Source organism: Pelodiscus sinensis, unplaced genomic scaffold (assembly GCF_049634645.1).
Source record: "Pelodiscus sinensis isolate JC-2024 unplaced genomic scaffold, ASM4963464v1 ctg37, whole genome shotgun sequence".
NCBI classification, from domain to species: Eukaryota; Metazoa; Chordata; order Testudines; family Trionychidae; genus Pelodiscus; species Pelodiscus sinensis.
The window spans coordinates 978,861-1,002,057 of NW_027465869.1; the positions used below are offsets into that span (position 1 = coordinate 978,861).

The 23,197-nt window shown below is 53.2% G+C and overlaps 7 non-coding genes across 7 annotated transcripts; 4 read left to right on the forward strand and 3 right to left on the reverse strand.

The window, feature by feature from the left end:
• The first annotated feature begins 4,597 nt into the window (after positions 1-4,597).
• Positions 4,598-4,669, forward strand: TRNAC-GCA (transfer RNA cysteine (anticodon GCA)). The gene has a single exon. It is a non-coding gene; the product is annotated as a tRNA-Cys (tRNA).
• A 457-nt stretch (positions 4,670-5,126) lies between these two features.
• Positions 5,127-5,198, forward strand: TRNAE-UUC (transfer RNA glutamic acid (anticodon UUC)). The gene has a single exon. It is a non-coding gene; the product is annotated as a tRNA-Glu (tRNA).
• Positions 5,199-10,807: 5,609 nt separating this feature from the next.
• Positions 10,808-10,897, forward strand: TRNAY-GUA (transfer RNA tyrosine (anticodon GUA)). Its single transcript is given in 2 exon segments — positions 10,808-10,844; positions 10,862-10,897. It is a non-coding gene; the product is annotated as a tRNA-Tyr (tRNA).
• Positions 10,898-13,459: 2,562 nt separating this feature from the next.
• TRNAT-UGU (transfer RNA threonine (anticodon UGU)) lies at positions 13,460-13,533 on the reverse strand. The gene has a single exon. It is a non-coding gene; the product is annotated as a tRNA-Thr (tRNA).
• Positions 13,534-15,478: 1,945 nt separating this feature from the next.
• TRNAI-AAU (transfer RNA isoleucine (anticodon AAU)) lies at positions 15,479-15,552 on the reverse strand. The gene has a single exon. It is a non-coding gene; the product is annotated as a tRNA-Ile (tRNA).
• A 3,067-nt stretch (positions 15,553-18,619) lies between these two features.
• Positions 18,620-18,701, forward strand: TRNAS-UGA (transfer RNA serine (anticodon UGA)). The gene has a single exon. It is a non-coding gene; the product is annotated as a tRNA-Ser (tRNA).
• A 3,565-nt stretch (positions 18,702-22,266) lies between these two features.
• Positions 22,267-22,349, reverse strand: TRNAL-UAA (transfer RNA leucine (anticodon UAA)). Its single transcript has one exon. It is a non-coding gene; the product is annotated as a tRNA-Leu (tRNA).
• Between the last annotated feature and the right edge of the window lie 848 nt (positions 22,350-23,197).

Sequence of the window (23,197 nt, forward strand, 5' to 3'; positions counted from 1 at the left end):
GAAAGAGAGAGAGAGAGAGACAACCACTGTGGAGTATCCTTGCCAACTGTCTCAGAAAGCAGAGGAATGTAAATTCTTTGTCAGTGAGAGGAAACTGTCACCCCAGGTGGGACAGTGCCTGAGACAGAAATTCACCCTTCTAAATGTGCCTTCTTCAACTTTTAACTCCTGATTAAGCACCTTTGAAGAAGCCAGATACACAGGAAGGGCTGATCTCACCCCTCTGAAAATCAGCTTTCCATGGGTATCGGTAGCTGGCTCCGAGTCATGGGCCTTGACATCTCGTCTCCCTCCTGAAACCAGGGAAGTGTCTCCCACCACTGCAGCTTGCTGAGGCTCTCTGGCCCTGTCTGTAAAGCAGGGACAGCAACACCCACATCCCCACAGGAGGGCCCCTGGCCTAGCAATGTGGCCCCCTGAGCAGCCTCTGATGTTCCCTGTGTGAGCCCCAGAACCAGCCCTGAGTGATGGGGGTAGGGGGGAAGCAGCTCACACATGCCAAGGGGCTGGCCAGGGGCAGGACATGAGCCTGCAAGGCAGCAGTGACATCACAAGGAACTTTTGCAGCACCTCAGCTCATTGGTTGGGAGGCAGTGACCTCACAGATGGTCCATAACAACTGCCAGGTGGGACAGGCTGCAGGGCTGGAGCATCACAGGGACCCCCATGGCCCGGAATCTCCTTTGTGGGGTTTCCCCATGATGGCAGAAGGGATTGAGGGTCCCAGCTGGGAGTGTGTCTGTGGAGATTTCCCCTTTCCCCAGGCTGCAATGGGAGGGGCTGGGGCAGGCTGGGTTGCAGGAGGTGCTGGCACTGAATCTCGGAGAGGCAAGAGAGAAGCCTGCAAACGCCCAACAAGGCTGGGATTTTAACTCATGCGTGCAGAGCTCACTGGAGTAGTAGGCCATAACCTTAACCACTCGGCCACCTCATCTGAGCTGTTGGGGTTTGTTTCAAATCACCTGAAGTCAGCGCTTCAGGGAACCTTTGTGCCACTTGATGACAACAAGGGTATGAAGGTTTTGGCTTTTCACAATGTTCCCTGGGCTGTTGTACAAAGCTCAGTGCTGGTAACAAACCCAAAAGCCCCCTGGCTACATCTACCCTGCAGGCTTCTTGCGCAAGAACTGTTTTGTGCAAGAGTTCTTGTGCAAAAGGTCTTGCGCAACAATGTGTTCACACTGCCATGTGCGGTTGCACAAGAGAAGTGCTTTTCTGCAAGCGCGCCTATGGCAGTGTGGACACTCTCCTGCACAGGAAAGCTCTGATGGACATTTTAGATATACGGCTTTCTTGAGCAAGAAACCTCTGTTGACCATCCACACTGACTCCTTGTGGACGACTTCTTGCACAAGAGGGCTTATTCCTCATGGGGAGAGCAATAACTTCTGTGCAAGAAGCCCTGTTGTCCGATGCTGCACTATAAATTTACTTGCGCAAGAACGTGCCTGCAGTGTAGACGCTCTGCAAGTTTTTACACAAGAGCAGTTGCTCTAGCACAAAAAGCCTGCAGTGTAGACGTAGCTCTGCAGTGTAGACACAGCCTGAGAGAGACAAGGAAAGGAAGTGGCCGGAGCCTCCCCCCAGCAGGCTGGCCCTCAACAGGACGGGCATGTCTACACGGCACCCTCACCTCAAAGTGAGCTATGCAATGTGAGCGGGCTGCCGGGGCCCTCAGGGGAAGGTCTGTGGGGAGTTTCCAAGGCAACAACAGCTACAAAGTTTCATAATCTACACTCATGTGACTGTGATTTATTCCTCCACTAGCAAGTGTCTCTGAAGGGATGAGAAATGCAGGGCCCAGGTGCAGGGAGCCGGGTCACATTCTCCTGCCTGAGTCTCAGTCCTGGCTGCAGCCTGGCGACAGAGAGAAGAGGCCAATGCAAACAGCCCCCTGGCAGCGAGGGAGTCAGTACGTGGGTGGGTGAAGCAGGGAGCTGGGGGCAGAGTTCAGCTCTAACTCACTAGGGGTGCGTCCCATAGTTCAAAATAATCAATTCGCCTATTTTGAAATAGCTTATTTTGTAATTTGGGGCTGGCTACACAGCACTTTGAAATAAATCCCCATGCAGGGACGTCGGAATAGCGAGCCTGTTATAGCTTGAAATAAGGGGCTTGCTCTTAAGACGCGTCAGTGTGATATGAGCACCACGTCCTCTAAACCTCCGAGCTAGCTGACCCACAGGTGTGATTCTCACAAGTAGCACTCGCAGGGATGTTGTGGGCTCTGGAACAAGGTGGGTGAGGCAGCAAAACCTTTTGCAGGCAGGGGAATTAGCTCAAGTGGTAGAGCGCTCGCTTAGCATGCGAGAGGCAGTGGGATCGATGCCCACGTTCTCCAATTACAACTCTCTCCTTTAATTTCAGTGGCCCCCTCCCTCTTCCTACCTCCTCTCCCAAAAGAGACAGACCCCCCCGCCCCCCCCCCCCCCCCAGCAATTGCCATGCTGCAAAGCAGAGACTGGAGATATCCAACTCACCAGCCCATGAGGCTCTGGGGTACAATGGAAAGCATGTTGGACTTCTAAGCTGTAGTGGTTAATGTGAGTCGTAGTGGTTAATGTGAGTCCAGCAAGACATTCAAAGATTGTGGGTTCAAGTCCCACCAGAGTCACTTTAGCTGCTTCCTAATTTCCAGGATGCAGCTTTTACAGACCAGTCAGTCCTTAGGCTGACACTGGGGTGGGCTGGGTGGGCTGGCATCCAGGCAATTCCCAGTAAGGGTGGAGGGAAGGGCTGGTCCTTGGGGTTAGGGCTGGGGGTTGTTCTGAAAGGACCATTTCATCCCTCCTCGTCTCCTACTAGTGCTGAGCAACACTCAGGCTGTGACACGGCTGCAAAACACCCTGGACAGTAAATAATGAGCCAGACGGGTTTGTTGGCAGCTCAGTGTGCGGAGCCTTAGATGAAACATTTAAAGGTCCCTGGCTCAATCCCAGGCTTTGCCATGTCTCTGGGTGCAGCAGGGCCCTCTCTGCTCCCCTGGCCATGCTCGTGCCCTGTCACATCCCCTCATCCATCCTGGCAGCAGCCCACCTTTGCTTCTAAACCTCCCTCAGATTGGCTGCTTCTGCTTCCTTGGCTAAAGTCCCCCCCCGTGCGTGTGGCTGGCAGGGATTGCTAGAGGGATCCATTTACATGTAGCTTCACTGAAACCCCCCTCATTGGCCTGCGCCCAGGTCAGTCCATGTGTGTTAAAGGGCCTCAGGGAGCACAGAGCAGAGGGATCCCCTCAACACACACACACAGTCCCAGCCCCAAGCCTCTCCCAGATCCCGTGCCCTGACTTCTCTACCTTCCACATCCTCACCCCTGCTCTGAGCCCCCCCCACTCTCACACACTCCCCAAATCCCTGCCTTGAGCCTCCCACACTCCACATTTTAATTTCTTACAGGTACTGTCCTATCACAACCCCTCCCCCCACTTCCTGCCTTGAGCCTCCCCCTCCCTCCTGCCCAGCTCAAGGGGTGGTGCCCAATAGAACAGGCCCTGTGAGAAATGTGTCACTTTCACCCCTGGGAGCAGCTCAGCCATGCAAAGGGGCTGCCTGGGGCAGAACTTTAGCCCTGGAGGGCAGGGGTGGGTGTGGCAGTGACATCACAAGGGCCTTTTGCAGCCCCTCAGCTTATTGGCTAATGGAGATTGGGAGGTGATGACCTCACAGAGAGTCCATGACAATGGCCAGGTGGGACAGGCTGCAGGGCAGGGGCCATCTCAGAGCCCCCCCATGGCTTTGCTGAAAGGAGTCTCCTTGAGATCTGCCCTTGAGGCCTTTTTGGAGCCTTCTCCTTTCCCACGACTAACTGACCTAGAAGGCCGACGTCTCTGTGGAGAAGGGAAGAGCTTCCAAGAAGACCCTTCTATGTGAAGCAGCGGAATTAGCTCAAGTGGTAGAGCGCTTGCTTCGCATGTGAGAGGTAGTGGGATCGATGCCCATGTTCCCCAATGAGGGGAGAAATTTCCAATTTTTCTTTTTGCCAGCCAGGGGGCTAAGTGGCTCCAGTAGCCCCCCTCTCCCCCAGCCCCGGTCCCCACTTCCTACTTGCTCTACCCAAAAGCCAGCCACGTTGGGGCAGAGAGCTGCTGGACACCAGCCCTCCTGGGCCAGACAGTGGCAGAAGCACTGGAGGCAGGTTGCAGGTGAGGCAGAATTAGCTGCATTGGAAAAGTGCTGCCTTTGCGCATGAGAGGTAGCAGGATTCACTCCCATCTTCTCCCACCGGCTCTCTGGTGCTGAGGGGCCGGCCCCTTTCCTGCCGCCCCAACTCTTATTCCCACAATGCGCTTTGTGCAGGGGCCGCTGGTCTTTCTGCCAAGGTGCGTGGCTGGGAGCCAGGACTCAGGACCCTTCCTAAAATATACAAATCCCCGCCCCCCATGACCCTCTGTTCCACTCACACGGTCTGGCTGCTGCCCACATGGAGCTCAGGGGCCAGGTGGGTGACTTGCCTTGCAGCTGTGACAGCATCAGACCCCTGCCACCCGCCTGCTCAGTGTGGAGACCAAGCCCAAGGGTGGCACCTGGGACGTGAGTTACACAAAAGTCTCTTGTTCCTTGTCCAGTTCCCAAGATTGGCTCCAGATGACAATTTTTGTGGGGGTGTAGCTCAGTGGTAGAGTGTTTGACTGCAGATCAAGTAGTCCTTGGTTCAAATCTAAGTGCCCCCTTGGAAAATTTCCTTCTAGTGGAAATATTTTCCTTTCCAGTTCCATCACAATCTGGCTTTACATTGCTTGAGGTTCTTGACATTAATAAGAACCCTTAATGCAGAGCTGCTCAACTTTGGAAGCCCTCGTGGCCACAATGAATGGCATTTCACCAGGATGGACAGGGCAGGTGTCCTGAGCTGGTGTATTCTAGAAGCTGGGAATGGGTGACGGGAGGGATCACTTAACAAATGTCTGTCCTGAGGATTCCCACTGGGCAATGAGATTGGCTGCTGTTGTGAGACAGGATCCTGGGCTAGTTGGGCAACTGGCATGGCCCTGTCTGGCTGCTTTGATGTTCTGTTTGGTTTCTGTTCTTGTCCCCTCTGGGCAATGGAAAATGGACCCATGTCCTGAAGGGGACAGAAAGTGGCCTGTGAAAGGCTAGTGTAGGTAAGGAAAGAGCCTTGTTCATGTGTCACTGATGGTCTAGTGGTTAGGATTCAGCTCTTTCGCTGCTGAGGCCTGGGTTCAATTCCCAGTCAGGGAAACCAGCCTCAGTTTTCACTTGACATTCGCCAAGTCTTTCATCTTACCTCATTGTTACAGCAGCTGTGACCCAAGAGGTTCACTCAGGGCCTCTTTTCCACTTCTCCCTCACTGCCAAGACAGCACCTGCCATTTTCACAAGCCCTTCAGAAGGGGCAGAGCTGGGTGACTCAAACTGCCCCTCCCCTCTCCCATGTGGGCAGCCCTGCAGGAAGCTCTGTGGCACACACAGCACTAGCCCAGCGCAGTGTCAGGTCGGCACAAGATCCATTGGTTCAGTTTGGTTGTTGAAGGAGACAACCCAGAACTGGCTCCAGCCCCCACTCAGTAACCTGGGTTCCTGCCACAGAGACACGTCCCAGAGCAGGACGGATGCTCAGACCGACACTGAGTGTTGCTCAGTGCTGGGGTGAGACAGGGAAGGACAAAAGGGTCTAAGGGCACCTACAGCCTTTCAGAACGGCCCCACCCCCAAGTACCAACCCTGCTCAGGATCCCCAAGGGCACTGACACAGACTCCCTGGCACAGGACAATCCCAGGCCTTGGTTCTGTCGGCCAGCGGTTTACCCTCTTCTGTTTCCTGTCAGCTCCCTGTAAAATACCTCACAACGGTAGGTGAGGATGAGTAGGAATATACCCAGCTGTACTGTAGAGTGGCTGTTAGATGGGGAAAGAGAGGTGCTCCTGCCGCCTCCCCGAGCAACTCACACATTTAAGAAAACTGCGGGTGAATATCTTTACACACTTGTCATGATGGCCAAGTGGTCTAAGGGTACGTCTAGACTACCGCGTTTTGTCGACGGAAGTTTTGTCGACAGATACTGTCGACAAAACTTCCGTCGACAAAGAGCGTCCAGACACATTGAGTTCTGTCGACAAAGCAAGCTGCTTTGTCGACAGAACTCCGTAGTCTGGACGCAATGTTACAGGGAATAACACCTTCTGTCGACAGAGTTCTGTCGACAGAAGGTGTTATACCTCGTAAATGAGGTATACCAGCGTCGACAAAACTGCTGAGTTCTGTCGACGTTATGTCGACAGAACTCAGCGGTAGTGTAGACGCTGGTATAGTTTTGTCGACAAAACTAGGTAGTCTAGACACACCCTAAGGCACCAAACTCAAGGTTATGTTTTTCCCTCAGTTGGGTGTTCTGGTCTCCAAATGGGGATGTGGGTTCAAATCCCACTCCTGACATGTCTTCCGTTTTATATCTAGAGAAGTGACCTCATTTCAATGACTCCCCTGACATTGCAGGAGCCCTTGCTCAGCATTTCTCTGAGGCTGCATCTACACGGCAGCGTTCCTTGGCAATAACGGACGTTACACTGCAATAACAATGGGAGCGTGTACACAGCAATTCCATTATTTCGACGTCTGTAACGCTCCATCCAGACCAGTGGTCTGAGGAGCCAGGAGGTTTCCAGGCTGCAGACAGCCAAGCCCACAGGCAAAGACAAAGTGGTGTCGTTGGGACTTCAGCCCAGCAGGGTCTCTGTGTGGCTCCCAGACCTTTTGTTTCCCGTTTTCAGGGGCACACATTCAGCAACACTCACAGGCCACACAGCAGGGGGCTGGTTTGATGCTTCACCCCACGGCCCAGCAACGAGCCCCCAAACTTCGCCTGTTCTAAGAGCCCTGTTTGCTGTGTGAATTTTGTGTGGCTGGTGACATCACGCCTGGGCATTGGGATTATCTGCCAGTTCCCCTGGCCCTGGGGCTTTGCTGTCTTCACATCTGTGATGGCCGAGTGGTTAAGGTGTTGGATTAGAAATCCAATAGGGTTTCCCTGAAAAAGTTCTAAGCCTGCTCATAGCGAGGCCTGTGCTTTGGTCACTCCCCCTGCTAGTGTATCTCTTCTGCCAGGTAGTGCTGGCAGCAGCCAGGGCTGGGTTCGATGTCTAGGGGTTTCTCTTCATTCATCTCACACAAAACTGGCTTGAGCCCCCACCCAGCAGCCTGGGAAATCCATCCCCCCACCCGGGCACCTCGGGGAAGCGATGCTTCCCCACTTGCCAGCACAGAGTCTGAATGTAGAAAAGAAATTTTTAATGAAAGAGGGTAAGAAGTAACGTGGCATTCGCCTGGGAAAATACCACAAGCAGGGTTCAGAACCAACCCACAAATAAGTCTCGGCTCAAGTGGCTTGAGCAATGTCCTTTGCCAGTAATGTAAGTCCAGCAATGTACGTGTCCCATTCACATGCCCAAACTTTCTCTGTACCTCACTCACAGTTGCTGCCCTTGCTCAGGGCAGATAAGAGCTCAGGCGTGATTTTCAGAGTTCACCTCCCACTCTTGGAGGGAGTGGGCATAGGAGGCATCTCACCCACTCCGCTGGCCACCCGCCACTGCTCCTACTGGCTTGCCGCCAGCTACTCCCACCAGCTACCCTGCTGGCCACCTGCCACTGTTCCTACTGGCCACCCACCAACTACCTGCTCTTGCCCCTACCGTTCACCCTGCTGGCTGCTTCCTCCTGCCAGCTGCTGCTTCTATGATCGGGATCGGTCTGGCTCTGGGATAAACCCAGTGATTTCTGCTCTTTGTCAGTTTCCTTGGTGATTTCAGCTCTTGGCCCCCCACCTAGGCTAGACAAAAGATTCCAGCCCCCACTGGAATACTATTTCAAAATAACAAAGAGATTCCTTAAGGAGTCTGTTTTAGGTCTATCCTTAGAATGGGTAGTGGGGGAGGGAGAGACAGAATGAACCCGTCTCATAGCTCATGGCTGGAGGACATGTGGCCTGCTGGTTCACGCTCCTTCCCCCCACACCCAGAGTCCACTCCACTTGAGTCTGGAAGGGGAAGGCTCGCCCATCCCAGACTTTTTTCAATGACAGTGTCTCTCCTGCAAGCACTGGTGTCATATTTTACAATTCCTACAGTTAGAGATACAATGGTTTGTGACCCCACCACAGCCAAATTAGTTACAATACTCCACATTCCATTCTCACAACCAATCCTCTATAAGGCCTATAGCACTGGCTGAACTGGATTTACATAGCCACAGCCCGGATTCCTTTCCCAGCCCAGTATGAGCTGTATTTACAAATCAACAGTTGAGTATCTTGCAGGGCTAAACAACTGAAGGAGTGTGCCCACACCTAGGACTGCTCTCCCCTTTCAGCTGGCTGTATTGGAAGCAGTGTTTGAGACCCTGTTTACTTCTGTAGTGTAGACGTACCCTGAGGGAGTGGGGGTGATACAGGGGGAGCAGCTCAGACATGCCAAAGGGTTGGCCAGGAGCAGGACATGAGCCCTGCAAGGCAGCAGTGACATCATAAGCACCGTGTGCAGCACCTCAGCTCATTGGTTAGGAGGCAGTGACCTCACAGAGGGTCCAAGACAACAGCCAGGTGGGACAGGGGCAATCTGAGAATACACACTACAGGGTGTTTGAGCTGCTCCTCACGAAAAGTGGTGAGAGGGAGCCCTTGGCTGTGGGACCCACTTGTGCCTGTTGTTCAGGGTTAAATAAGTTCTCCCCCAGGAGGCTGCCTGTTCCCTTCCCACCTTGCATTGGCTGGGAATCAAATCAAGCAAGGGGCAGCAAACGCCAGGCACTGTCATGGTCTGGGCCACAGCTGTGTTCCAAGGAGGAGTCTCTGCAGGCCCTGCAGTCCATGTGGAGTAATGTGGACATTTATGCCAAATGGCCAATGGTCTTACAAAGAAAGGCCACCTCCCTCCTACCCCCACATCCTAGACCAAGTCAGAGCCAAGGTCAAGGAATTGCGGCAGGGGGATGTGAGGGAAGCTCACTGTGAAATCAGACGAGAGACAGACACTGTCAGTAAACACTCATATTGGAAACGCTCCTCTGGATGCTGGGCCCACCAGAACCGTGTGCTGCTGCCATCTGCCTGCTCCGTGGACATCTTCCCATTGCAGAGTGCGCACCGAGCCAGACTGTGACTAGACAGCCCGTCTCTGGGCACCCAGGGGCTACATCTACACTGCAGGCATCTTGCTCAAGAATTGCCGTTCTTGCGCAAAAACTTGACAAGCATCTACACTGCATGCACGTTCTTGAGCAACTAAATTTACAGCAAAACGTAGGAAAAGTGGGCTTCTTGGGCAAGAGTTATTCCTCTCCCCATGAGGAATAAACCCTCTTGTGCAAGAGCTCTTGCACAAGAAGGTAGTATGAATGGGCAACAGTTTTTTTGTGTGCAAGAAAGCCTATGGCTAAAATGGCCATCAGAGCTTTCTTGCACAAGAGAGCGTGAACACTGCCTCGGACATTCTTGCCCAAAAGCACATGGCAGTATGGACGTGCTCTTGCACAAGACGTTTTGCACAAGAACTCTTGCACAACACAGTTCTTGAGCAAGAAGTCTGCAGGGTAGATGTAGCCAGGGGTTGTTTGGGTTTCTTATCAGCACTGAGCTTTGTAGAACAGCCCAGGGAACATTGTGAAAAGCCAAAACCTTCCAGCCCTGGGTGTCCCCGGCCAGCCAGCAAGTGGCACAATGGTTCCTGGTAGTGCTGGCTTGGGGTAGGTTGAAAGAAGTCCACACAATTTAAATGAGGTGGCCCAGTGGTTAAGGGGATGGACTGTTAATCCCTTGTGCTCTGCAGGCGTGGGTTCAAATCCCATCCTCATTGGATGTTTGCAGCCCTTCCTCTTGCTTCTCCCAGATCTCTCTTCAGTTCAGTACCAGCTCCTCCTATAACCCTGCCTGCCCCAGCCCCTCCCACTGCAGCCTGGGGAAAGGGGAAATCTCCACAGAGACACTCCCAGCTGGGACCCTCAATCCCTTCTGCCCTCAAGGGGAAACCTCACAAAGGAGATTCCAGGCAGCCAGGCCATGGGGGTCTCTGACATTCCTGCAGCCTGTCACACCTGGCTGTTGCCATGGACCCTCTGTGAGGTCACTGCCTCCCAGCCAATGAGCTGAGGTCATGTAAAAGTTCCTTGTGATGTCACTGCTGCCTTGCAGGCTCATGTCTTGCCCCCAGCCAGCCCTTTGGCATGTGTGAGCTGCTCCCCTTCTGCCCCCGTCACTCAGGGCTGGTTCTGGGGCTCACACAGGGAACATCAGAGGCTGCTCAGGGTGCCACATGCCCCCAAGGTCACCTTTTAAATGTCAGGGCAAGCCAGGATCTATCCCGTCCCTTCCCCAACACCCCACCCCTTTGCTGAGCCCCTGCCCTCCCCAAACCTTTCCATGGACTCTTGGTTACTAATGGACACTCGCCACTAATGACATAATCACACCCCAGCCATTTTGCTAGGGCTGCAGCTGGGGAGAACAGTTTAATTTAAATCATTAAATGATTCAGCGTTTGAACTGTCTCATGTTAGTTGATCAAACTTCATTTTAAATAAAGGAAAACATTACGGCCAGCACAAAAGATTTCGGTGCCACACCCCTAGAGACTCTGGAACAAAGAAGACACGTGAGAAGAACCCAGCGTTCTTCCTTTTGCTGAGACATGGATGGATCTAGCTCAGGTTTCACTCAGGGGGTCTGTCTGCATTTGAAGTACCTGTGACAGCCCCTGTGCTCCTCTGCCCCTCACCAACAATGCCATCTACGTGGGGGAGAAGTTGCCCTGAGACTTGCAAAAGGAACAACCTGGATAAATTAGGGTTGTTCATGCACCCTTCAATAGCTCAGCTGGCAGAGCGGAGGACTGTAGTGTGTGTTTGGCAAGTTATCCTTAGGTTGCTGGTTCAACTCCGGTTTGAAGGAACCATTCTTTTCCCTCCAACATGGCCTTAGCAGAAAGCAGTCAAGGTGGTTACCTTGGGTCCCTGTCTTCAGAGACCTGCACTTTAATTGACAAAAGGATTGTGGGGAGGAGCTGCCAATCACATTTCTTGGGCTGCGCATGTTCTGTCCACACACAAAAGTTCTTTTGGAACAATGGCCGTTATTCCACAATAACAATGCAAGAGTCTACACAGCAATTCCGTTATTTTGAAATAATTCTGAAGTAACAGACGGCTTATTCCGACTTCTGCAAACCTCATTCTAAGAAGAATAACACCTGTTCCAAATTAGCTATTTCAAAATAAGGCCCGTGTAGCTGCGCCACTGCTGCTAGTTTGAACTAGCCCCTCCCCGGGGCCATTCTGAGTTATTCCTCCCAGGGCTCTAAATCGAGACAGCTCATCCACACTGGGGAGCCTGCCTCGGACTATTCTGAGGTTTCCTTGCAGTGTAGACGTGCTAGTTCGAAATAAGCTATTTTGGAATCACTATTCAGGACTTAGAAACCTGCAATGTGAGTTCAAATCTCAATGGGACCTCCTGGGGTGCGCTTGTTGGTGTGAGGTTTTTCACACTGCAAGCTTTTTGCACAAAATGGCCGCTCTTGTGCAAAAACTAGTGGAGTGTTTACCCTGCATGTGCATTCTTGCACAAGAAAATATATAGTAAACCATTAGAAAAGAGGGCTTCTTGCACAAGAGTTATTCCTCTCCCCATAACGAATAAGCCCTCTTGCACAAGAAGGCAGTGTGCACAGGCAAGAGGGATTTCTTGTGCCAGAAACCCCTATGGCTAGAGCTTTCTTACACAAGAGAGTGTCCACAATTCTCTTTATAAGGAGATATACCATCTCATAGAGCTGGAAGGAGCCTTGAGAGGTCAGGTAGTTCTGTCCTTGCGCTAATGGAAGCTCCAAGAACCATCCTTGACAGATATGACCCAGATACCTAAATGGTTACTTCAAGGATTAAACTCATAACCCTGGGCTTAGCAAAGTAACATTCAAACAACTGAGCTATCCTGCCTTGCTTTTAGGGCTAAAGCACACAGCCATGTGGACTTGCTCTTGCACAAGAACTCTTGCCCAAAATAGTTCTTGGGCAAGAAGCCTGCCGTGTAGACGGAGCCTGAAGTTTTTCATATTTTTTGTTTTAAAAATAGTTCAAACAATTGTTCAACGTGCCCCAGGCCTGGAATTGTGCTGCAGCTGCCTCCCTCGCAACGGTCGCTGGCTCCATGTGCACTGGCCTTCTGTCTGGGTGCTGGCAGGGGCTGAGAGGTGGCAGGTACCGATGGGTAACAGGTGCCAAGGCGCATACAGAGACGCCAGTGCCTGCATCTCTGCAAGTGACCTCACTGTGCACACCTCAGCTTTTAGGAAACACTCTCCTCCTGTCTGCGCCTAACACCAGTGTCACTGTCTGCTCCTGAGGGGTCCTGTCTGGGGGAAATGGCAGTTCCAGGGGACACTTGCCCAGTGTTGAAACATCTCACAGGTAACATGGCAAAGAGGAAGCCAAAGAGACTCTACACCTACCAGGAAACATCACAACTGTCAACCCAGATGGGACTTGAATCCACAATCCCTGGTTTAAGAAACCATTGCTTTGTCCATTAAGCTACTGGGGCACACTAAAGATAACAGAGACAGAAATTCCCTCTTCCAAATGCACATTCCTCAATTTTTAGGTGCCAGATTCAAGCCGTTGGAAGGAGCCAGAAACACAGGGGGGGCTGATCACACCCCTCTGAAAACCAACTCTCAGGAGGCACCTCCAGCTGCCCCCAAAGTGTGGGTCACCCCACACTAGCCATGGATGAAACTCAACACGTTGACATCTCGTCTCCCTCACAAAGTCAGGGGCTTGTTCCCACAGCCGCAGCCTCAGCAGGGAGCCGCACTGGTGCTCACTGCTCGTGGGGAAGGGAGCGGGTCCCACAGGATCTGGGGCTGGCGGGGAATGGGCAGTTGTCACTGAAGGGGAAGGATAAAACGCAGCCACGTTGCTGAGGGCAGGGAGAGTGGCTGGGGCTGGGCTGGCGGCACTGTGGGACGGCCCTGGGGGAGCTCTGCAATGTGACCCTGGCTCCCAAGGCAGCAAGTGCAGAATCCCCCTTCGCGAGTGCAGGAGGCTCCGACCGGCCGGGTCTGAATCCGTCTGACGGGCTGGACGACCCCGCTGCTGGAGTGTCAGAGCCCCTGTTAACCGGCCTGTGTTTGTCCCCTCCCCCACCAGGCAGGGAAGGGCCCATGCTCCCAGCAGGGAGTTACAGGCACGTCTCTCGCACTCAGAGCACTGGGACGACCATGGAGCAGGACTCACTGGCCCATGTGTGGTACCCAGGGACTTACAATGGGAGTCAGAGCCCTGCCTGGCCAGTACTAGTCATCTCTGCACCCGCTCCAGGTTTCTGGTTTCCTTCTCCCTAACGAACCTCCCCAATCAGCCTTTTCCTGAACCAGCAGTTCCATGGGTGGCCAGGGGAGGCCTCTTCTATGTCCCAGAAGGACATAGGAAAATGTGAGCAAAGGCCACAGCAAGGTACCACTGGGAGTTGAACCCAGGATTTCCTGTTTACAAGACAGGTGCTTTAGCCAGCTAAGCCATGGTGCCCTCCTTGGAAAGTTTGGTGAAACTGTTCTATTTTATGGTCCCAGACAACACCTTTGACTCCCAAAGTACAGCCATTCCCCATTTCCCTCCAGCCCTGGTGGTGTCTGGCTCCCTGGGCACAGAAGGCTACAGCTCAGTGGGCAGAGGCTCTAACATGCACATCTCCCCCAGCCGCTGGGACTGTGGAGTTGGCCTTGAGATTTAGTGTTGCTGGGGGGAGGGAAAAGTGCAGCAAACACGGATCATCTGGATTGTAAGCCCTTGGGTCTCACAGTTTGGGTTGGAGACCCCAGGTGGTGGCTCGGCCTCCTTGGGTCGGTCCCTTCCTGAGGGCACAGAATTAAGAGGGAATTCCTTTGTCCTATAGCAATCCGAATTGGCCAACGAGCAAGTCACAAATTTTTTGTTCACATATAAGTACAGGAGAACGGTCTCTTATAGTAATGATGGCCAAGTGGTTAAGGAGTTGGCTTAAAAATCCAAAAGTTTTTCCCAGTGCAGGGTTGAATCTTGCTCACACTGAGGCCTGTGTTTTGGTCATACCCCTAACAAGGGCAACAAGGTTGACTGCCAGCTGTTTGCACATCTGGACCCAGAAATATCCTGAGCCTTGGTTCTGTTAGCCAGTTTCTTTTCAGCTCACTGCAAACTGCCTCCCAGCTGTAGGTGAGGCTGAGTGTGCATGAAACCAGCGGTGCCTGACCAATGTGTCTGCTTTTCCTACCATCCCTCCATCTGTACCTGGAGTCGTCTTCCTTCAGTTGAACTTTGCCTTGTCCCCACAGCAGGAAGCCAAAGGGAGCAAAGAGCAGAAGTGCAGGATGCTGGTGGGCTGCCCTCTAGATTTGATTTAGTGAGTCTTAGTTTGACTCACTGAATCAAGTTCCAGAAGATTGATCACGGCAATTCCTCTCCAGCTGGATGTGGTTCTTGTTCTTCTGTACAGAACAGCCAATGGGCGTTCAGATCTCAGCCTTGCTCAGTTGATGGGAATAGAAACCAGACACCCAGCAGGTTTGAGCTGGTTTCAGTTGAGGGACCCGTCTGCCTGGTTTACATGCATTGGCACAAGAACACATGAGGGGTTTGCTGACATTTTAAGAATCCCTGTTCAATAGAAATCCATGATTGACCCCCCTGGAGGTGCAAACGTTTCACTTAGGATAATCAACTTTTTAAGGGGGCACTTTAGATTGAACCAAGGACCTCTACAATCGGCACTCAAACACTACCACTGAGTTACACCCGACAGTGGTTGTACGGTTCAGCCCAGTGTTGGGAACTTACCACCTGGCAGCACTGCCTGCATGAGCAGGTGGCGCCTGTAGGAGCAGATTGTCATGCTGAAGCGGGAAGACCAGGAACTGGCTCTAAGGCAGGGTTACAACACTGCTAGAATCCTCCTCCTCATCCTGGAGCTACAGGTCATCAGCGTTGTCATCCTGAAGCTGCAGCTGCTGCTGCCCAGGTGTCTCCCTCACAAACTCCACAACCATCCTTGGACAAAGTCCTGGTCCCACTGCCTCATGTCAGGGGCCTCAGTAGCGCTGGGGGGTGGCTCCAGGGGGAGAAGCTGGTTCAGGGGAACTTGAGCTGCTGGGCCACTGAAGCAGGCCACCAGCAGCAGCCTCTGTGCAGGGCGCACATGCTCCAGGCCTCCAGGTCATATTGAGTCTCCCCATAGCCTGCCCATAGCCTGCCCCCCAGCTGGTGCCTTGAGGTAGCCACTGCAGCAGCAGGAATTTGGGCATCAGTTCCCCTGCTTTTGGGGACAGGAAGCCAGGCCCAGGCCCTTTTAGCCACTGCAGCTGTACAGGCTGGAGCCTCCTCCTACCAGATCTCTGCCCTACTTCCTGCAAAGCTCGCTCACATTTTTGCTTGTTTCTGCTTCCCTGTCCCTAGCAGGCAGCCAAAGGAAGGGAAGTCACCAAACCAAAGACCCCTGTGGCCAGCATGGGGCTTGAACCCATGACCTTGGGGTTATTAGCACCACACTCTAACCAACTGAGCTAGCTGGCCTACAAAAAAGCAGCTCACCAGTGGCCCTTTCAAGAAAGGCACCTCAGGCAGCAGCAGGGACGTCTCTGCAGCTGCCAATGGCTCTTCTCTGACAGGGCCACTAGTGACTCACTGTGACGTGGGCTGGCTAGTCCAGCTGGTTTGAGGGTTGGTCAAGGTGGCTGGCGGCCGGCAGACCCAGGGCAAAGAGGCAGCCGGAATCTCTTGCTGCCAGCACCTTGCCTCCCAGCTTCTTCCCTGCCAGCAGCAGCAGAGTCCTGAGCGCTGCCCTTCACACCATGGGACCAACCTCCCCTCACTCAACTGGGCCAAGCTGGTGCCCAGCTCATGCCCACTGGGACCTGCTTTACTTGGGTTCCTTCCACCCAGAGCCCCCTTCTTCTCCTGGGCTGTGAGGAGCATCACTGGGATACTGTCTCATATCCCAGCACAGGGCCATCTCTCCAGTGACAGGAGACGGGGCTGGTTTCAAGATTTCTTTTAGTGCAGCAGCAAACAAGGGGAGATGGAGGAAAATCAACCCCGTTGGCAAGCTTTGTGTGACAGGAGGGGTGTGAGCTGGGGAGCCCGCCCCCCCAGAAGGGGCATTTGGGTGAACCCAGGGGCAGCAAGAATTCAGGCCCCCTAGGTGAATGCATTGGGGACAATGTGTGAGCCCTTCCATAAGCATTTTCTGCTCCCACTGGGAAAGGCAGCTGGGCAGGACCAGCCTGCAGCCCACGTCCCTTTCAGTCCCAGGTGTAGGAGGTAACAGAGAGGAGAGGAAAGTCCATGGCCAGAGCCTCCTCCCAGCAGTCTGGCCTGGCACAAAATATGCATGATGGAGCCTCTCCCAGCAGGGCTATGGCCTGTTCTCTGCAAAGTGCTCAGCTGTTTCATTTTTCTGCAGGCCCATTGTATGTGTCCCTGGTGGCTTCATTTACAGTTTTCAATCTTTACATTTGCATCCCTTCTTGGAAAGAGGGTGCAAGTGTAAACATACCCTACGTAGCTAGAGTTGGCTTCCTTCAGTTGAGCCTGGCTGTGTCCCTACTTCAGGAACCCAAAGGGAACAAAGAGCAGAAGTCCTAGAAGCTCGTGGGGTACCCTCTGAATTTGATTTAGTGAGTCTTAGTTGGACTTGCTAAATCAAACTCCAGAAGATTGATTGTGGCCATTCCTCCCCCACTGGGTGTGATTCTTGTTCTTCTGCACAGCACAGCCCAGGTAGACCAAGGACCTTCAGATCACACCCTTGCTGAACTGATGGGAATAGAAACCAGACACAGCAGATTTGAACTTGTTTCAGTTGAGATGGGTTTGCCTGGTTTATGTGCATTGACACAGGAACACATTAAGGCTACGTCTACACTGGCACCCTTTTCTGGAAATGCTTAAAATGGAAAAGTTTTCCATTATAAGTATTTCCGGAAAAAGCGCATCTACATTGGCAGGATGCTTTTCCGGAAAAGCACTTTTTCGGGAAAAGCGTCCGTGGCCAATGTAGACGTGCTTTTCCGCAAAGAAGCCCCGATCGTCATTTTCACGATCGGGGCTTTTTTTGCGGAAAAGACTACTCTGCTGTCTACATTGGCCATTTTCCGGAACAGTTTTTCCGGAAAAGGACTTTTGCCTGAACGGGAGCAGCATAGTTTTTCTGGAAAAACACTGACAATTTTACAGTAGATCATCAGTGCTTTTCCAGAAATTCAAGGGGCCAGTGTAGACAGCTGGCAAGTTATTCCAGAAAAGTAGCTGCTTTTCTGGAATAAATAGCCCAGTGTAGACACAGCCTAGGGGTTTGCAGTAATTTAGAAATCTCTGCACAGCAGAAATTCAGAATCTGATGCAACGGTTTCAATGAAGTTGACCAACCTTTCAGCAGGCACTTGGAGTTGAACCCAAGAACCACTTTGCCTATAGGTACTCGACCACTGAGCTACACCCCCATTACACTTGCTTGCTTGCATCCAGTGTTAGGAAATTAGCCGTTGGCAGCACATTCTGCAGGAGCAGGTGGTGCCTTGCACACATGGTGGGGGGAGGACGGCCCTCTATGGGGTCACACATGTGTGGTGTCCCCCAACCTACAATCAGCATGACACGTCATGATAGCGCATCACCCCCTGTGCTCCCGCCTGCCCTGTGTGTGTTGCAACCTCACAGCACTCACCTGATGTTCCCTCCCGGTTGCCCAAAGACATTTGGGAGGCCTCCTTCATCTGGAGGACCAGTTCCAGGGGGAGGGTCACAACATTCCTGGAATCCTCCTTCTCTTTATCCTGGAGCTGCTGGTCAGCAGGTTTGTTGTCCTGAAGCTGCGGCCGCTGCTGCCCAGGTGTCTCCATCCCAGACTCCACAACTGTCCCTGGAGACAGGGTTCCCCAATCCCCAGGACTTGGTCCAGTTCCTCACAGTATGCACAGTGCTAGGGTGCTTCTCCAGTGCAGGAGCTGCGCTCACGGGTCCTCACATACCCCTGCTGCAATTCCTTGACCTTGGCTCTAACTTGGTCTGGGGTGGGTGGAGGTGGCCTTTCTTTGGCCATAAATATCTGCATTCCTCCAACTGGACTGCAGGGCCTGCAGAGACTCCTCCTTGGACCACAGCTTTATCTCTGGCCCCTACCATGAGAGTGCCCAGCACTTGCTGCCACTTGCTTGCTCCTGCGATGTATCCCTGGAAGGGCCAGAGGGGTCTCTGGGGGCTTGTGTCTGTGACATGGCTCTCCAAGAGGCTGGAAGCGCTCCATCTTAGCCGACTGGATAGCGAAATTATACTAAAATAATTGGTTAAGGTAGAACTAAGCGGTACTTGAATTTCTCTTTATAAACTGGGGTCCAAGAAGGAGACCAGCAAGAAGAAGAAAAGGGGAGAAGAGAAGAGGAAGGAAAAGGCAAAGGAAGATCAAGAAGGAGGAGGGAAGACCTTGAAGCAGAACTCACTTCCAAGGCAGCCTAAGAGCAGAACGGCCGGGACTCCTCTGCACAGCTGTTGCAATGGTTTGCTGTGTGAACTCTGTGGCAGGTGACATTACGGCTGTGCTCTGAGATTATTTACCAGTTTCCCTGGCTTTACTATGCCCACAGCTGTGATGGCCGAGTGGTTAAGGCATTGGACTTGAAATCCAATAGGGTTTCCCTGTGCAGGTTCAAATCCTGCTCACAGTGTGGCCTGTGTTTTGCCCACACCTCTTCCTCAGGCAGCAAGGGCCTCTGTGAGTTACCAGCAGTGGGGCTGTTACTGTTGTCATCAGGACTGGATTAAGGGGTGAGCTAGTGGGGCAGCTGCCAGCAGGCACTGCGTGCCTTGCTCCTGGCAGACTACAGCAGCTGCCCTGGGACTGAAGCTGCATTAACCTCCACAGCACCTGTCAGCAGTGCCCTTCACAATGCAGCTGTGGGGCTCTGCATGGCCTGCCCCAGAGGACCCTGGGTTGCACGCCAGTGGTGGTGGCAGGGCCAGGCTGGGCAGCACAAGAGCATCCTGCTACCACAAGCTCCATGCATGGAGGGGGAGGGGCTGTATATGCACTGTGCACCCAGGGTGGAGCCGCACATGCACCGTGAGCCCGGGGGCAGTGCCACATGCCCGGAACACTAGAATGGCTCAGGGCGGCCATTGTCAGCATCTAACTAATTGCACCATTAGGCCATGTCTTTACTCAAGTGGAGATTTCTGCTGCAATCCATCTCCCAGAGTTTGATTTAGCAAGTCTAGATAAGACTCTCTAAATCAAACCCAGAGGGCACCTGCACCAGTACACACTGCTCCTGCTCTTTGCTGCCATCCTACTTCCACTGTGAGGGCACCAGCAAACTCAACAAAAGGTAAAACCAACTCCAGATATGTGTTGGGATATGGTGGAAAGAAGAAACACATTGGCCTCACCACAAGGCAACACTGGGAGTTGAAACCAGCATCTTCTCTTTACAAGGCAGGTGCTTTAGCCAACCAAGCCATGGTGCCTTCCCTGAAAGCAGCCCTCAAACTGTTCTACTTTATGGCTCCAGACACCCCCTTCCCATTCCAAAGTGCATCCGCTCACCGTTCCCCTCCAGCTCTTGCCATGACTCAAGGCCTGCGCAGCCCAAGACATTTGATTGGCAGCTGGTACCCAAAACCTTTTTGTCAATTGTAGCACCAGGCCCCAAAGGGACAGACCCAAGGCAGCCGCCTGGTCCTAAGACCGGGCCTGCAGCCAGGGGGAGGAAAAGAATTTCTCCTTTGAGCTGGAATTGAATCAGCAGCCTAAGGACACTTGCCGAGCACCCGCTACAGGCCTCTGCTCTGCCAGCTGAGCTATGGAAGGTGCCTGGGGCAGGCTGCTTTGCCCAGGTCAGCAGAGCAGGGAGAATGACGCCTTCCTAGCCCAGCCCCCTCCCCATCCCATCACTGAGGGAACTTCCCCGCAATGCCAGCCCCATGCTCAAGGGCTTTATAAAAGGGCCAGGACAAAGTAGCTCCCCACTTACTCCTACTGAGCCTCTGCCAGAGCTGCCCCTCCTCAGGCTCTGCCTTGTCACCAGACAGACCCTGCTCTGCTGCAGCCCCCTCGCTCTGTCAGAGTCACTCCTGGAGCTGGTGGGACTAGACAGCTGCTGTCCTATGGGATGTGGCACTTCTTGGGGAACCATCTCTCAGTTCCCATGGGGAAAAAACAAGCCAGGGCTTCCAATCAACCCTCAGAAGTTCACAATTCTAAACCCCAGCTGGGACTGAAACCCACAACTCCTGGCTCTAGAGGCCAGTGCCTTGTCCATTAGGCCACTGGGGCGAGACAAAAAGCAAGGAGATGGGACAGAAATTCTCTGTCCCAAAGGCTCACCCCTCACATTGGCTGGGCAGACACGACCCTCCTCTCTACCCCAGCAGACACGTCTGCAGCCCCTGGCAGGGAGGCGGCTGGGCAGGTCGTGGCAGAGCTGATCCCGGGCTGGCAGCAGTGCAGGCTGGTCGGCCACAGCCCTGGGAGAGCAGCTGGGGGGCTTGGCTGTGGGGCGACGGGCCCGTGTGCTCTGCTGCTCACTGACGAGCTGGCTGCCCAAGTGCCCTCACAGACGCTTCTTCAATCCCCATCCCCCTCAGCCGCCCACCCCCAACCTGTTCCAGCACAGCCTGCCCCACCTCCCCCCACAAGGCTTCAACAGGGGCCTCTGTCCCAGGGAGAATGGGGAGCCCCTGCCCCCGGCACCCTCCCCCCTGCTGCTGCTCCCAGCAGAGCAGAGGACTCACCCGACACAAATAAGTGCCTCTGTCCCCCCTAGCACCAGCTGCTGGGTTCCCTCCTGTTTAGCTGCCTGGCCCCAGGTAAGGTCACATGAGACTGCTCATATCACCCCCTCAGCACGGAGCCCTGGGCAGCCGCCCTGCTCGCTCAGGTCTCAGGCTGGCAGGGCCTGCAGGGATACTGGGTTTGAATGACAAGGTGTTGGAGCAGTTTATTAAAAGGCTTCTTCCTTGGCAGGGGCATTGTGCTTTTGGATTGGCTGTTTCTTGGATGCCTGGTGCTTGCACATGCAGCTGGGCATTAGCAAATCAGAACGATGCAAGTCGTGAGCAACCCAGAGCTTCTGGAAATGGGAGTGGAGTAAAAAGTACAATATTGTCTAAAAAAAACCAACTTGATTAAACGTCAAAATGTGACAAAAATAAATGACTTGAGTAAAGTACAAACACCCAAAAAAGGTCTTGAGCAGTGTGATCAAGTATTTCTACTTAGTTATTTTTCACCTCTGCCCGGCAGGCAGGGGTTCCTGGCCCCTTGCTGGTCTGCAGACTGGCAGTTTGTTACCACTGACTTAGAGGAGCCCCAGGAACTGCAGTTTCAGGAAGAAACAGCAGGACATGGCCGCCAGGCCTGGGTGCGGGCAGACTGGCAGTTGCTGCAGCAAGTCAGGGGCAGGAGACCCCACTGATGGGGGGAGGCAGCCCCACCAGCAGACACAAGGCTGGGCCAGCATATGCGGGGAGCTGTTCGACTGTGTTTCCCTGCTGACATGGAGCTGGGTTGCCAGGTGTTCAGTTTTGAACCAGACAGTCCAGGATTTTAGCTTTCTGTTCAGGAAACAAACTGAGAAAATAGAAATAGAAATGACCGGTATTTTCTAAATAACAATAACAATAATGTCGATTGTGGTGTCATGTCAAGTGTGTCCGGTATTTTTGTAGAAACCATTTGGCAGCCCTAGGGAGCCCAGGTGACAGGACACCTCCTAGTACTCAGTGCTGCTAGCAACACCCTCACACAGCTCCCCCCACCATGGGACAGGCAGGAGGGGGACAGAAGGAGGGACAAAGGCTAAGGGCCTTGTCTGACCTCACACAGCCAGCCTGGGGCAGCGCTGGACACAGGACCCCTATGCCCTGACTCTGAAACTCTCCCTCAGTCTGGAGTTTCACACCCTGACAGATTAGAATAAAGTATCTCAAAGGAACTACAGCCCAGCCTAGGGATGGCTCAGAAGCACAAAAACACAGAGAGACTCAGGAGCTGCTCAGAGACAGCCACTGGCAAGAAGCAGAACAATTCCCCAAGCAGTGGACTGGTTCATTTGCTGGGACTTAAGTCCTGCTTCTTCTCCTGATTACTGGCTCCTGCTCAGCCAGTCAGAACTGAAACTCTAATCACAGAGCACTAGAACTAGCAGGGACCTTCACAGGTGAATTCCAGTCCCCTGCCCTCATAGCAGGGCAAAGTACCCTCCAGATCAATGTCTCTCCAAAGCAGGGAACTACCAGGAGTGGGGTTTGAACCCACGCAAACAAACATTTATTGAATCTTAAATCCAACACCTTAACCACTCAGCTACCCTGGTAATGCTGGGAAAAGCGGAAGGGTGAAAGTTCTCTTTCCAAACAGCCTAGGGACTCGCTCTCAGAGCATCTGCCCATCCCATCTCTGTGCCAGGGCTTCCCACCGTGAGGGTGAGAGAGCCGCCCCTTCCCGCCCAGTGAGGAGGGAAGCAGGGAAAAGGGAAACTAAACAAGAGAAAACCCAACGTCCCCAGGGATTCCAAGGGACAAAGGCCTGGGGGGGAAAATACCCCCCCACATTCACCCAGTGTTTTCCCTGCCTTGCATTCGGCCAGCCCCCAGGGATCAGGCCAGTGTTTCCAGCCTTTGTGTTTATCTACCATTGACAGGCAAACCCATTCACAAACGTGTGCCAGACCAATAACATTATATTTACATATCTGCATATACATTATGCAAATAACAAATATGCAAATATGGAAATAAACTGTTGCCAGTCCCTAACAGATCAGTGTTTGCAGATATCTACACTTAAAAAAAATCATGGAAGAAATTCCCCTCAGGCTGCTAGAGGGGGCAGCTCCTCCCCCCGGGGGACTGGTGTCTGCAGAGGGAGGGGCGCAGGGAGAGGCACCCACTGAGACGGGGCATTTGGGACACCCTGGTTATAAACTTGAGAAATTCTGTTGGGGGCAGAGGAGTTGGTGCCCCCAAGTGCTCCCACCAGTCACCTCTGCCCTTCCCCCTCCCCGCCCGATGGGGTGAGGGAGCTGCCTTTGTATCTCCCTCCTCTCCTTCTGTACAAGCCCTGCCCTGTGTCTCCCCTTTCCCAGCCAGGCTGCTGGGGCTTGAGGCTTAAGCCCGAGCTGTCGGCCTCAGCGGGACTTGTTCCTTCCCCCTCTCCTGCCTT